The following is a 13695-nucleotide window of genomic DNA, read 5'->3' as shown; positions in this document are numbered from 1 at the left end:
TTAACACACAAAGATTTAAGTGCAGATTCCAGTAGGATTATAGTGAATTAAAGAAGTACATCTGATGCTCACTTTATAGATTTCTTATTGTTTACCATACTTACCTGAAATATATATGCATTCATTTAATTCCATAAGCATACAATTGAATCAAAAAGCTAAAATCCATTTATATCATCTGAAAGTAAAAAAAGGTTATGTTTCAAGCCCATTTGCATCCACTTACCATCTAATAAACTGGACAACATTTTACTGTTCCATTTCCTCTATTCTCTGTAGAGACAGAACTTTTGTCCCTCTGATCTTGGCTAGATTTGTGTTATTTTAAAAATATGTTTTAAAGTATTTATCAAAATAAAACATGCATAAGATAATTCATCCCATAGCACAAATAAGTTTATGGTGAAAATAAACAGTCTCTGGTTTCTTTCCTTACCATTTTAGTCCTACAATCCTTGTTTTTCTAGTATTATGATATTTTCTTGAGATGAAATTTATATAACCTAAAATTAGCCATTCTAAAGTAAACAATTCAGTGACATTTAGTACATTCACAATGTTGTACATCCACCATTTCTACTTAGCCCCAAAACATTGTCATCACCCTAAAAGGAAACTCATACCCATTAAGCAGTTGGTCCCCACTGGGCCTTCCCTTCGACCCTGGCAACAAGCATTTTGTGTTCTATCTCTACAGAAACCTATTCTGGATATTTCATATAAATGTAAACATACAATATTGGAAGGTTTGTGTCTGATTTCTTTCCCTCAGCATAATGTAATAATTTTGATTTTATTTCTTCTGGAAAGTATTCTCATAAATTTTGACAGTATTCTTATATTTCTATGCCAGACAATATCTATTGCCTTCTTGATATGAAAAAAGAGTATTCATCTTATATTCACAAACTCCTCTTCCCATTCCAGTGTTTGAGTTTACTATTTTTACTTTCTCCATTGGTTGTTATTGTAATTTAAGTGATATTTTTAGACTCCTTTTTTTCCTCTTACAATAGTATCTTCTGATTCCACATTTTGCAAATGGAAGGTATTCAAACTTCTATTTTCTCTTCTTTCTTTTTTCCTTTTTGTTGTACTTCATCTTCTCTTGGTTACACTTGTTATTTTCTATTATAAAAATTTGTGCATTTACTTATTTTCCCAATATTTACTGAGGACCCACATTTATTATGGACACTATTTTAGGCACAAGGGATAGAATTTGTAACTTATGATTTTTATCCTGTAATCACAACCAAGTCTTCCATGCCTTGTCTGTAGATTGACTTAAACCAAAAGAAAGAGCTCATAGTAATATGAAGTGGTGAATATTGTTCAACAGTGGACCAAGTAGTGTACTAGTTTTTTTCATTTTCTACATGTGCGATGTCATTTTCTTTGAGCCAATGGAATAAAAATGAACACAGATTCAAGATTAAAATGCATTCTCTTTACTTTAGGTCCCCAACTGCATTGAAGTGTTCTATAGTCTAATTTGCTTTACATTTGGACTATGATTTTTTATATATTTTTCTTGTACATTTGTTTTCCTGGGCATTTCTAATTTTCTTTTTATCTGTCATCTGACTGAATCAGGTCCTCAATTTTTTCCAAAGTTTCAATCAAAACATTTTATTTTTTGTGACTCCTTTTTCTGTATCAAACTTTTCCCTGAAGGCTGTAATTCTCAATCTCCCTTCTGGAACATTTGCCTTTTAACTTGTTATTCATCTTTCACCATGATGCTTCCCCTCACAGGTATGCAGACTTGTCCCCTGTCTTACATCTTACAACCTCCATCTTTTGGGCTTATTTCCCTCATTTTGCTGTAATTTATCCTCAAATAACTCTCTACAAAAAAAACTGCATTGGAGGTAGATTTTCTATGGCTTTTTATGTTTGAAACTCTTTGTGCTTTTATTTTACTTGAATGACAGTTTGTCTGGGTATAAAATTTGAAAGTATCACATCTTTTCCATCTAGCATCCAGTGACACTGATGAAAATTACCATGCCAACATGATTTTGTTTTTTGTAGACAAGTTTTTCTCTTCTACAAGTTCTCAGGAACTTCTGGCTATGTTCAGTATTCTTAAATTTTACAATAATGTGCACAGTCATGAATTTTTTCTCATTGGGTAAAGTAATCAAGGAGACCTTTAATGTTGCCAAAGCATATGCCTTCCCACATCCCTTTTACCCATTTTCTGTTTGTGGAATAAATAGGATATTAGATGACCTAGTTTTGTGTGTTTATATTTCATATTTTCCAATTCTTTTGCTTTTGAATTATGTTCTGTTTTCTAGTTTTATTGAATTTTGTAAAGAACTGTTTTAATCTCTAAGAGCTTTCTCTTTCTGTTTGATGTCATTTTTTTCTAATATTATATTTGTGTTTCTGGATGTAATATGGCTCTAATTCTCTGTTACTGCATTAGATTCTTGCTGAGTCTCTTCTCTTGGTGGAGATCCTATATGAGAACTATGAACTGATTCACTCTTCAACTTTGCTTTACATTGAGCAGTAGTCATTTGTTCAGGCTTTTGAGTTGCAACTCCATGTGTGTCAAAACAAAAGAGACTTTATTTTAGGGCACCAAATTTCAGTAGAGAAATATTGGCTATCCCCAGACTTCTTATTCATTTTGTTAAAATGGATATTTGATTGATTGCTTGCGTATACATTATAGCTTGTAATCTCATCTCTGTCTCAGTGTGTGAGTCTGTGTGTGTGTGTGTGTATGTGTGTGCACATACGCATACTGAAGAGAGAGAACTGTTGTGAGGATATTGCCAAGTACAGTTGACAATATATAATTAACCCTTATGTATCTCTACTGGGTTCCCTGGCAGACCCATTGTCTGGAGGCCAGAGTTTCTTAACATTTTTATTCAGGAGAACATTCCCCAATATCAACATAAATCAATCTCTCGCCTCCTTCAAGTTGTTGCTAACCTATTAGCTTCTCAATCAAAATTATATCTGGGCTGGCCCGGTGGCGTAGTGTTTAGGTTTGCACACTCTGCTTTGGTAGCCTAGAGTTCACAGGTTCAGATCCTGGGCGCAGACCCAGCACTGCTCATCAAGCCACTTTGTGCCTGCATCCCACATGAAATAGAGGAAGATTGGCACAGATGTTAGTTCAGGGCCAATATTCCTCACATGAAGAAAATTATATCTTAATCACCCATTTAAAATTGCAATCCAAATCCCCTCCCAGCACTCCAGATTCCTCTTGTTTTGCCCAATTTTTTTTCATTACATGTATCACATTTTAATATGGTATAACATACTTATATAACTTGCTATATAATTTACTTATTTTTATGTTTTGTGCTCCATCTTTTGCTAAATCCATGGGCTCTTGTTTACCTATTTGAATTAATAGACATTTTAATAGACTGATGAAGAAAGGTCTTAGCTATCATTTTTACTACTAGAACAATTTTAACGGAAAACTATCAGTTTATTAACCCATAATTTAGAGGGACAAAAAAACATATCAGGGCCTTTGTATGGCAGCACATTCTAACTAGAGGGAAAGCAGATCACCATGGAATTCAGCTACTAAGAGAAGTGCAGCTCTTGTCCATATTCATCGTACATCCCTTGGCTTCCTGTTGGTTCACGACATCACCATAATGACTTTTTAAGTGGACTTTTCTGATTAATATTTCCTAGAGATTCTGTTTTTCTTGTTTAAATAATTTCTGAAATGTGTCCCAAGGAGAAATATTGGGGTTGTATCAGCTCTATGTAAAAAAAAAAAAATGTGTTGAGAGGAATCGGATCATATCCTAATGGGATTACACAGAAAAGCCCAAAGTATTCATATTTTTAAGCTAGCAATAAGGAGATATTAGTTTGCCAGCTAAAATCACCTAGCCGGGGAAGTAAGGTCAGATTCCATACATTTCTATACCCCTATGGGAAAAATGAATTAATTACAATCCCACACTTAAAGTCAAACAAATTGAATTTCTGTTAAAATATTGGAAGATGTTAACAAAATGTGCAAGGCTATCAGTTATTTCCAATGGTTAATTTCTTTCCAAGAATTAGATTAGCTATTTTGTAAAGTAGAAGAATTCAGTTCAAACGGGTATATGTTGATGGTTTTTAATCAGGATCATTTGTTTCTGTAGGTGCATATTAGATAGTGTATAAGTCTTTGAAAAGCATATTTTATGAGGAATAAGGTGTCTCAATATTTTTTGCGTGTGTGTTTATTAATGCTTTCAGGAAAGATCAATAGATTATTGTTTGTAAAAAAGCCTTTTCTAGCTTAGGAAAATGTATACCTTCTCCCGTATATGTTTTCCTACTATATTAAGCAAAATTCTATCCACAGAAGTAGTCAAATGCTTCATTGCCTTTGTTTTCAATTCTCAATATAAAAAGTTCAAGTGTTGCTCTCTTTTTTTTGGCATTAGAAACAAGTAAAAGTTGTGTTAGTAACGAGAGAAAAAAAGCTATTCTAGTGGTTTCCTGACAGAGAGACGTAAAAACAGATAATCTCCTTTCCTTACCAGATTGACGTAATTAATTGAGCATCCCATATGTGCAGAGTATTGCACTTGCTCATGGGATATTTTTAAAGAAGTTAAAGAAGTTAGGGTATTTTTGCCCTCCAGAGACATAAAAATAAAATAAATAACTTTAAATAAATTACTCTAGCTATTATATTATTTATCATTTTATTTTATTTTATTTATTTTTAAAAATAAGATAAATGAAGAAATATGTTATTCTAGAAAGGATTAATTTCATTCATCTTTCCCCAGGAAAAGATTATTTTTTAAAATTTTATTTTTATGCTTTATTACTCTATTTTTCCTATCTCTTCTCCTCCCCTTTCCTGCCCTTGGTCAAGGTAGCAGCAGCGTGAGTGAAGTTTGTGACTTGAATGTGATTTCATGAAACAGTAATGGATGTCTCTGCTGCCACTAGCACTTGCGTAGTTACAGGTTCCTTGCTGCTTCCCTTCCTATGGGATTGGGGAATGGAAGGGGGGACACAGGACAGGGCTGGCTGTTGAAAACCCCTGACATGGGGACCTCAAGTTATCAAATCTCAAGTAAAGGAAGATTGTCAAACTGGGAAGCACTTTTCACAACGATATAAAAAATGGAGAACACACGATAAAACAATAAATCTAAGCAATAAGGATATAGACAAGAAACCGTGAAAAAAAAAATTAACTCCAAGGGATGTCTAGCTTGTGACAAAAAAATTAAAATCAAATAGGGCAAGCTTTTAGCGAGTGAAGTCATTTTAAAATTTAAAGGTATATCTTTTTTGAGTTTGAGTAAATTTCATTTTTAAGACATCTTTGCTATTTATAACCAATAAAAGTTGACAGTAAATCTTTAAATGCATTTCTGAAAACAGAACTCTACACAGTATTTTGTAATTTGCTTCAAAGACTATTTATCAGCTAACATGTAACTGTGACCCAAATCATTTCCAAATCATTTATTCCTCCCTCTCTGAATTTCTTTTGTGTAAAAACATTTATTGAGTATATACCGCAAGCTTTAAGCAACGTGAATGAATTTAGTAACTATCCCATTAAGTTTTCTTTGCATGTCTATGTGTCTATCAGAGTAAAGCGGGGCAGAAGAGAAGAGCTTGGAGGGGAAGATTGCCATCATAAAATGAAATTATTCTGGGATGCTTTCCCAAATGAGAAGTTAAAGGAAGAAATAATAATGATAATAATGATAATAATTAAAGAAGGATGTGTAAAAATTTACTTAAGTTCAACAAAAACTGTTAAGAAAATAATAGGATGAAATTACTCATTTCTCAAGAGAACAATTGTAATGCATATGAGAAAGTGGTAGTGAAGCAATTCTATTAGAATCTTCATATCTTAAACATGTGATCATTTTAGGATGCCAAAATCTGTTTTTTTAAAACCTTGAATAATCACTTTTTGTGGGAAATCTGTTAGCTGTAGTCTTCAGACTTACTTTTTCTTCAAAACTAAATAAACGTCAGGGAGCTAAGAAAATAGTAAGTAAGTTGATGATAACAATGTTCTATATCTTGAAAGAGATTTGGGTTACACAGTTGTATGTATTTGACAGAACTCATTGGCTTGAGTATTTCACTCTGTAAATTTTACATAAAAAGAAGTATAAAGGAATGTTGAAATCTAGCTAATGATATGAGTGTCAAAATATTCTTAAAGTATTAAAGTATAAAGTATAATGATATGTGTCGAAGTATTCTTAAAGGAGGAAGTATAGTAATATTTGCAACTTATTTTGAAATATAAAAATATACTAAGATGGATTGGTGAATGAATGGGAAAGGGATGAGTAAATGCATGATAACACAATTACAGTAACATGTTGTTTGCACAACCTATGTGTTGAGTATATGAAATATATGGAAAATTCTCCCGACTTTTCAACGTTTGACATGTTTTATAATTAAAAAAAGAAAACAATGCTAAACATTCATTAGTAAACAAATGAAAATATTTCATGATGACATATTTTAATGCTTAACAAAACCTTCCCAATTTTTCAAGTACAAAATCTTCAGATGTAAAAACAAAAATCCCAATGAAGTAATTTAATTTGATATTTTAAATTGAAGGTGATGGGTTTAAAATATAAAAGTTTTACAAATCACAATCTAACATCTTCCACAATATATTCGATAAATTGACAAGTCTTTGTGGGCTAGGTATGGTATTGGGAGATACTGGGTGGGACAGAGTGGGTAAGGGGAGGTGGAAAGGACAGAGCGTGGAGTACTCCCTGGGTGAGGCGCCCCATAAAACCTGAAGCTCTGAACCACCAGGGTGAAGTGGTCATGTGGTGGCATCCTCACAGACAAGTCTTAATTTCACAAGGAACTGAGTTGGTTTCCATTCAAAATAGTTGAAAAAGAATAATTTAAAAATAAATGTAATTTTTACAGAATTAAAATTTCCTTTTGGAATATGATCCACCTTACCATTCTGAGCTAGTATGCCTCCGGATGTTTGTTTGTTTGCTTGTTTGTTTTACAGAAATTCTGGAATCAGAGCTGGCATTCACATATCAGGATAAATCTATCTGCAATGTATACTGCATCACAAAGCAGATCTCAAGTCAAACAAAAAACATTTAAGGAATACATTTGCTCAGTTTCTTTAAGAAATATGTCTAAGATATTTGCTAAAACTTCTTATTTGAATACGTGTGGAAATACACTGATCTCCCAGGAGTATTTCTTTATGTTACACAAAGGTAAGTAATAAACTTGATGAGGGTGGGGAAATTTGTGAGTTTGATCAATGAACTCAATTATGGCCCCATTCCAAGGATTTCTATCCTTTGCTTACAGTGATACATAGCTGCCTACACACCTGCCGCTGCTCCCAAAATCTCTTCAATAAATAAGAATACTTCAGACCGTGTGTGTACTCACTCTGCCTCTCTTTCTCTCTCTCTCTCTTTTATTTTACAGCTCTTCTGGGTCCCCAGCTGATTTCTTTGCAAGGTTAGTTGCTAATACATTCCTAGCACCCATGCATTATTAATGCTCACCACTCTCCAAGGTGGCAGTGACAAATAGGAAGCAAAATCTACTGACTAGTGGGGAATGTACTTTTTAGTCATGCTTGAATTTTTCAATCCATTCTGCTTGTTGAGGATTTTTCAGTAGAGGTTCAGTGATAGAATGTGCTTTATTCCTCTCTTCACCTTCAATCTCTCCCTTCCTTTTTTTCTTTTTTTGCAAATCTAAGAGGCATTCAAGTAGCCAGAGAAAGGATTATAAGTCAGGGCTCTGAGGAGGAGTAGACCAAAAAGTATCTTTGATGGCTGCAAAAGCAAGAAGGTCATTGTTTCTCTTTGCATCTTGTAAGCAGCAGTTTTGACTCCGGAAGGACTATGAACATAGTCAAGTAAATGATGCTATTTTAACTAAGTTATGCCAGCTGTAGTATTCCCAGAAATAATACCAAGTGCGTGTCATGAGAAACATTGATTTTTTAATGTGCAGATTTGTTTCTTCAGATATAAAATCCTATTCATTTTGCAGTATAAAGAAGCAATCTGTGAAGTATATTCTAAGATGGTTATTGGGTACTATAAATCCCACTAGCAGTTCTATTACATTTGTTTAATTGAGAATTACTGCATTTAAAGTATTATACCTTTACGCGTGTAATGATGAGCTTTTAGAAAATATCTTTTCAGTGAATAAAAATTTAATTCACAGAGAACACAGGAATTTGAATTCCCCCATCAGCTAGAGTTGGGAGCAAGCATTTTTCACCACACTTCCCCAGTATGAAGATGGAAATAACAATCCTTAACATCAAATAGTCAATTACCACAATATCCATGTTTGTGAATTTTTAATAAATATTCTATTTAAATCATCTTGATTACTAATTCTCACATAAGAGAAATTAATGCTTGGATAAATTAAAGGATAGTTAGAACTAAGACGCCATGGTGGCTCATGGCCCTTTATATGCAATTTTAATTTCTCCTAAGCAAAAAGGAAGGTAGAAAGAATTTTTTGAATGTATATTTTCTACCTAATATTTTGCTAGGTGCTTTTGATATGTATTATCTCGTTTAAATATGGTAAATATTCCATGAAGTAGATATTATTATATCTGTTTTACAATTAAAAATAAAAACTGAGACAGCATAACTAATTTAGAGAGGGCCTAGAAAGTGGCAAAACCAAACTGAAGTAAATCAATTTGATGCCAAAACCCATGTTCTGAGCACTACACAATTACTTCCTTCTATGAGACTTTGAATTCCTGCATTTCAATATCATTATATTTGACTCATTTAGTTACTTAGTAATGGTGATGGGACATGAAACTATGTAGTCATCTACAGATAAGTATCATTGACTTGAACCCACTTAGAAGAGTTTTCAAACATGGATAATTGTCTCAAAACCATGATTTTTATAGTGCAAATTCTGTTAGAGCATATCATGTGATGGCAACTTACACATATATATTAAGCCATGAAATAATTAGCTAAAACAGTTAGCGTTCTCCTTAAGGTGAATGTTAGATTAATACTTATGTATAAGCATAGAATCAGGTATTTCACAAGTGACGGGAGCAATAAAGAAAATCTCTTGTCAAATGGGTAAGTTGGGTGTCCTAAAGTGAATATGAAATAATAAATGATAGAATAGATAGTTACATGACCCTAACCTTGCAGGATGTTTGATCCTGTCCAAAACATCCTTGGAGACATTTGGTCCGTGATTCATTAAATAATAAACATCTAACTTTGTTAAAATTTTCTTTTCATTATTTTATTGTAATTCATGATGAATTTTAGATTTCACATTTATTCTTTTTCTTCCTCATCATGTAGTTTGGCAGGATTACTCTTAAGTCAATGAGCAATTGCTTCCAAGTATGTATTGACCTGATTATTGACTTCATATTCATTATATCTGTTAACAATTACTTGTGCATTTGGTAGGAGTAGTTGAATTGCATTCATATTTGCAATCTTGAAATCCATCATGCACAACTGAAGAGTTAATATCGAGATTTCTTTCTCATGCAAATCCAAGTACTTTCTCATATATACATCTGTAAGTGTCTTCTCTCCTTTTCATTGTTAGTGCATACATCACTGGCATATACAATGCACTACTACAACATGCACAGAAAATAACTGAGTGAACTGTGTCAGTGTTGTCTTGAAGATGTCATCACTGAATAATGTGGTATTGACACTTAAATATTGAATAATGCCACAAGTTGTGTAAATAAGAACTTTTTTATCATCTTGAGCACCGGAATCGTGTGTAAGGGGAGGAAAACAATTCCTCTATCCTCTAGGGCTTTCTGGCTGATCTAAGAATTAATTTTTTTTTAAAGATTTTACTTTTCCTTTTTCTCCCCAAAGTCCCCAGGCACATAGTTGTGTAATCTAGTTTTGGGCCTTCTAGTTGTGGCAGGTGGGATGCTGCCCCAGTGTGGCCTGATAAGAGGTGCCATGTCCATGCCCAGGACCCACACCAGTGAAACCCTGGGCCGCTGAAGCAGAGCATGAGAACTTAACCACTCAGCCATGGGGCTGGCCCCCAAGAATTAAATTGACAGGACAGAGAATAACAGGAAAAAACTCAAACAAAGTTTAATAACATACATACATGAGAGAAACTCAGGAAAGCAGAGTAACTTGCCAGAATACCCAAAGCCTGTCACCTTAAATACCATCTTCTGCTAAAGACAAAGGAGGATGTTGGGGATAGTACTTTGGGTCTTCAAAAGGGAAGAAGGAAATTTACATGCAGATGGAAATGCAAATGGGCCAGCTATAGACAACGTGACCTGAGAGACACATTTTACATTACACCACAGTTCACTTATGGTATTAGGTCCTTCCTGGACCAGGCCCTCTACTTAAATTCTTTTAAGCAGTTAAGAAGGAGGTCAAAGTTTCTTTTAGAGTCTTTTGTTTCCAAAAATAATAAAGCCAAAGGGCCAAATTTTGGGGTGGCCAATTCTGATCCCCTATACATGCATAACAAATTGTTCTCCACATTTGGTCATTTCACACTCCTCTGGAATTTCAATTCTATGCAATTCTATGCAAATAGCAACAGATGCTTCCTGCAGTCCACAGCAATTGCACTCCATAGGACATGGATTCAAGGCAAACATCGTCCATTAACCATGGCAGATGGGACAGTTGTAGAGTAGTTAATTAGATGCCCAGTATCCCCCTCGTGGTGGCTATTACACCCAACCACTATGTGGTAGGAGAGCCATGCCCATTCTCACTCCTCCCGAACAAGAAAGGCTCTCTGTAAAGTGTTTATGTCAATGTGTTTGCCACCCATTTGACATAACAGCTTGACCAATCTCCTCCTTTCAAACTCTGCCCTTACTGAATGACCCAGCCACATCCAACCAAATGCCCAGTGACATATTAACACACCATACACCTGGAGATCCCACCTTCGACTTGTAATACTCTGTGCATTTCTCTAACTATAGGACTCTTCCTCGCTATGCAGAGTTAATGTAAATTCCACTTTTCTGAAAGATTTGAATCCCAATCCATTTACCTAAACAGGTGTGCCATTACCAGCTAGCCTATGGAGGCAAGAAGAGTTATTATTGATAATACAGCCACAATAAAATTATTGGAAACATAACACATGATAGCATTTTTATGTATTAATTCTGTATATCAAAACTATAAATAAATGTTATGGTCTATTTGAACCAAGGGACATTTTCTGTGGAAGACATTTTTGACAGGTCCAAATATCAAGCACATTTTGGCATGGACCAAAAGTCTCCGTGGACATTTTTGACAGGACCAAGTGTCCACTAATTGACTCTAAGAGTTACTGTACTGCTGGTCCCCATGACTGATTTAATCCAGGTATCTCAACATATATCCACAAATCTTCCACAAACTGTACAGCTTACTAAGGAGAACAAGTAAAACCACACATAGCTCACACATACAGCATAAATAAGAAAAAAAATGAAAAAGCCTATATTATATATAAGTACAAGAATAAACACCTGACACCAGCTGTGATCTCTGATGTCCTGGCAGTGCTAAGTAGGGCTTATGTTGCACAGAAAGAAGATTACAAGTGATAGTGGTCGCACAACACAGATAACCTAACCTCCAAGATTTGTGGGTCCTATCCTGAGTGAGAAATACTAAATGCAGGAACAAGTCTGAGACCTTATGGATTGGAATTTTGACTGCTTCAAAAAGAAGGGGCTTGAAAGTGCATAGGCAATTCTGAGAAGGTAAGCTTCTAGAGCAGATGGGAGCAATTTGAAAGGGAATGTCATATGTTGGAGATTTGATGAAGAAAGGAAAGAAGGAAGCAAACAACATTCATTGAGTGTCCAATAGAAACAAAAAATAGATCATATAATCAGAAGATGCACGTACCCGTTCCCAATAGGTGGAGTTTATTAAAGAAATTGAACTTTGCAATGTCAATAAAAGAGAATTCAACTAAAGCAAGAAACCTAGTAAACTGCTCAAACCCTGTACCCCCTTTCCATATTTCACCTGTTATTGATGGTCCAGGGAACTCTACAATATTTGATAATGAACAAAAACAACAGAATGGCCGGAAACACTCAGACAAACTGATAAAAGAGAAAAAAAGGGATATTCAAAATTATTTAGTTCATCAAAATAGTAACGAAAAACTCAACTTTGAAACAGAATAAGGCTATATGTAACTCAGTACACCGACATATATGAAACAAACATTGTTTGTCAGATAGGAAGTACACACCAAATCAGAAAGTCAAAGCTCACACTAGAAATTATTATGAAACTAAAGACAAAAGATTATAAAAATGAAGACATGAGTTGACTCAAATTATAAAAAGTTTCAAGAAAAGACAAAATTATCTCATAAATGAAAACTAAATTACAAGTTGCTCATGGAAAAATAGATTTGACTGAAAACGTGGTAAGAGATGTTGAAGAATGAAGGCAATCAACATAATAAAAACAAAGTAAATAACTTACAAAAGTCTAGAAGAAAGTAGTAGATAGAGGAGGAAAGCAGATAAATTATTTCTAATCTTTCTAGTCTAGTCTCATCAACTTGCACATTCCAACGGAGAAGATTTTCTTCAAGTCACACTAGCAGGTGAGAGGGGAGATTTAGTGTCACCAGATAGGGCTTTCCCAGATCCTGTGGCTGGGCCAAGCTAAAGTTGAAAATGACACGATTATTAAGATTAACTCTGGTGAGATTTAGGAAGGTGAAGACCAACAGTTATTTATCCAAGCACCAATTGCGCTGGACCAAGTGGCATCAATTGTTACAAAAGCAAGATTCTATTCTCAACAGTTTCCATTCTTCTCAGAAAGATGAAACGATACAACTAATACACCACGTCAAAGCGGTTCATCGCCCGTGGGAGACAGAGATTAGATTCTACTGCCAGTTCAGAGGCGGGAGAAACCATCACCATCTGAAGAGAGAAGAGATCGCCTATTCCAAAGATGTAGTAATTGCTTAAAACGTTTTATCAGCTCAAATTTTGGAAATGTTTTTACATTAAAAGCAAAATTATCTTAGTCATGTTCTAACCCAAATACATAGTTTTCTTTTTGTTTTCTCATCTTTTTCACTATATGAGACTCCCAATTTCTTCATTCTGTTCTTAAAAATTAAATTAATTAATGCAATTAATTAAAGAGGCTTTCATTCAAGGTACGAAGTGGTATACTACAGGCTTAATATCTCCCAAAATAATTCCTTAATCTGTTATCGTAAACAGTGACATTGTTGGAATAATGATATAGTGTCTCATGGCTGTGATTCAGAACACTCTACCTCTTTGGATATATACGTTTCACATGTATTTTTTAAATCTGTCAGATTATAGTCACACGCCCTGTGTCCTAAATAAATCAAGAGAGGATCCTTTCTTGAGGATACTCATGTCTCTTTACAGTCTCTCTCCAACCAACAGCTGGAGTTGGTCTTTTAAAAACATCTGTGGGTTCATGTCATTGTCCTGATTAAAACTCTCCAAAGGTTTTCAGGGTAGGGTCACAGCTTCAAGATGCTACAGAAGCAATTGTCATTCCCTCCATGGCCTTTTTGGTGACTCCTTTCTAGCCACACAGCCTTCTTGCTGTTCCTTGAACACGTCAAGCTCATCCTGTCTGAAGGCCATTGGCCCAGCTCTCC

Source organism: Equus asinus, chromosome 4 (assembly GCF_041296235.1).
Source record: "Equus asinus isolate D_3611 breed Donkey chromosome 4, EquAss-T2T_v2, whole genome shotgun sequence".
In the NCBI taxonomy this organism is placed as follows: Eukaryota; Metazoa; Chordata; class Mammalia; order Perissodactyla; family Equidae; genus Equus; species Equus asinus.
The sequence above is the reverse complement of the archived record's forward strand: the minus strand, read 5'-3'. Positions refer to the sequence as shown.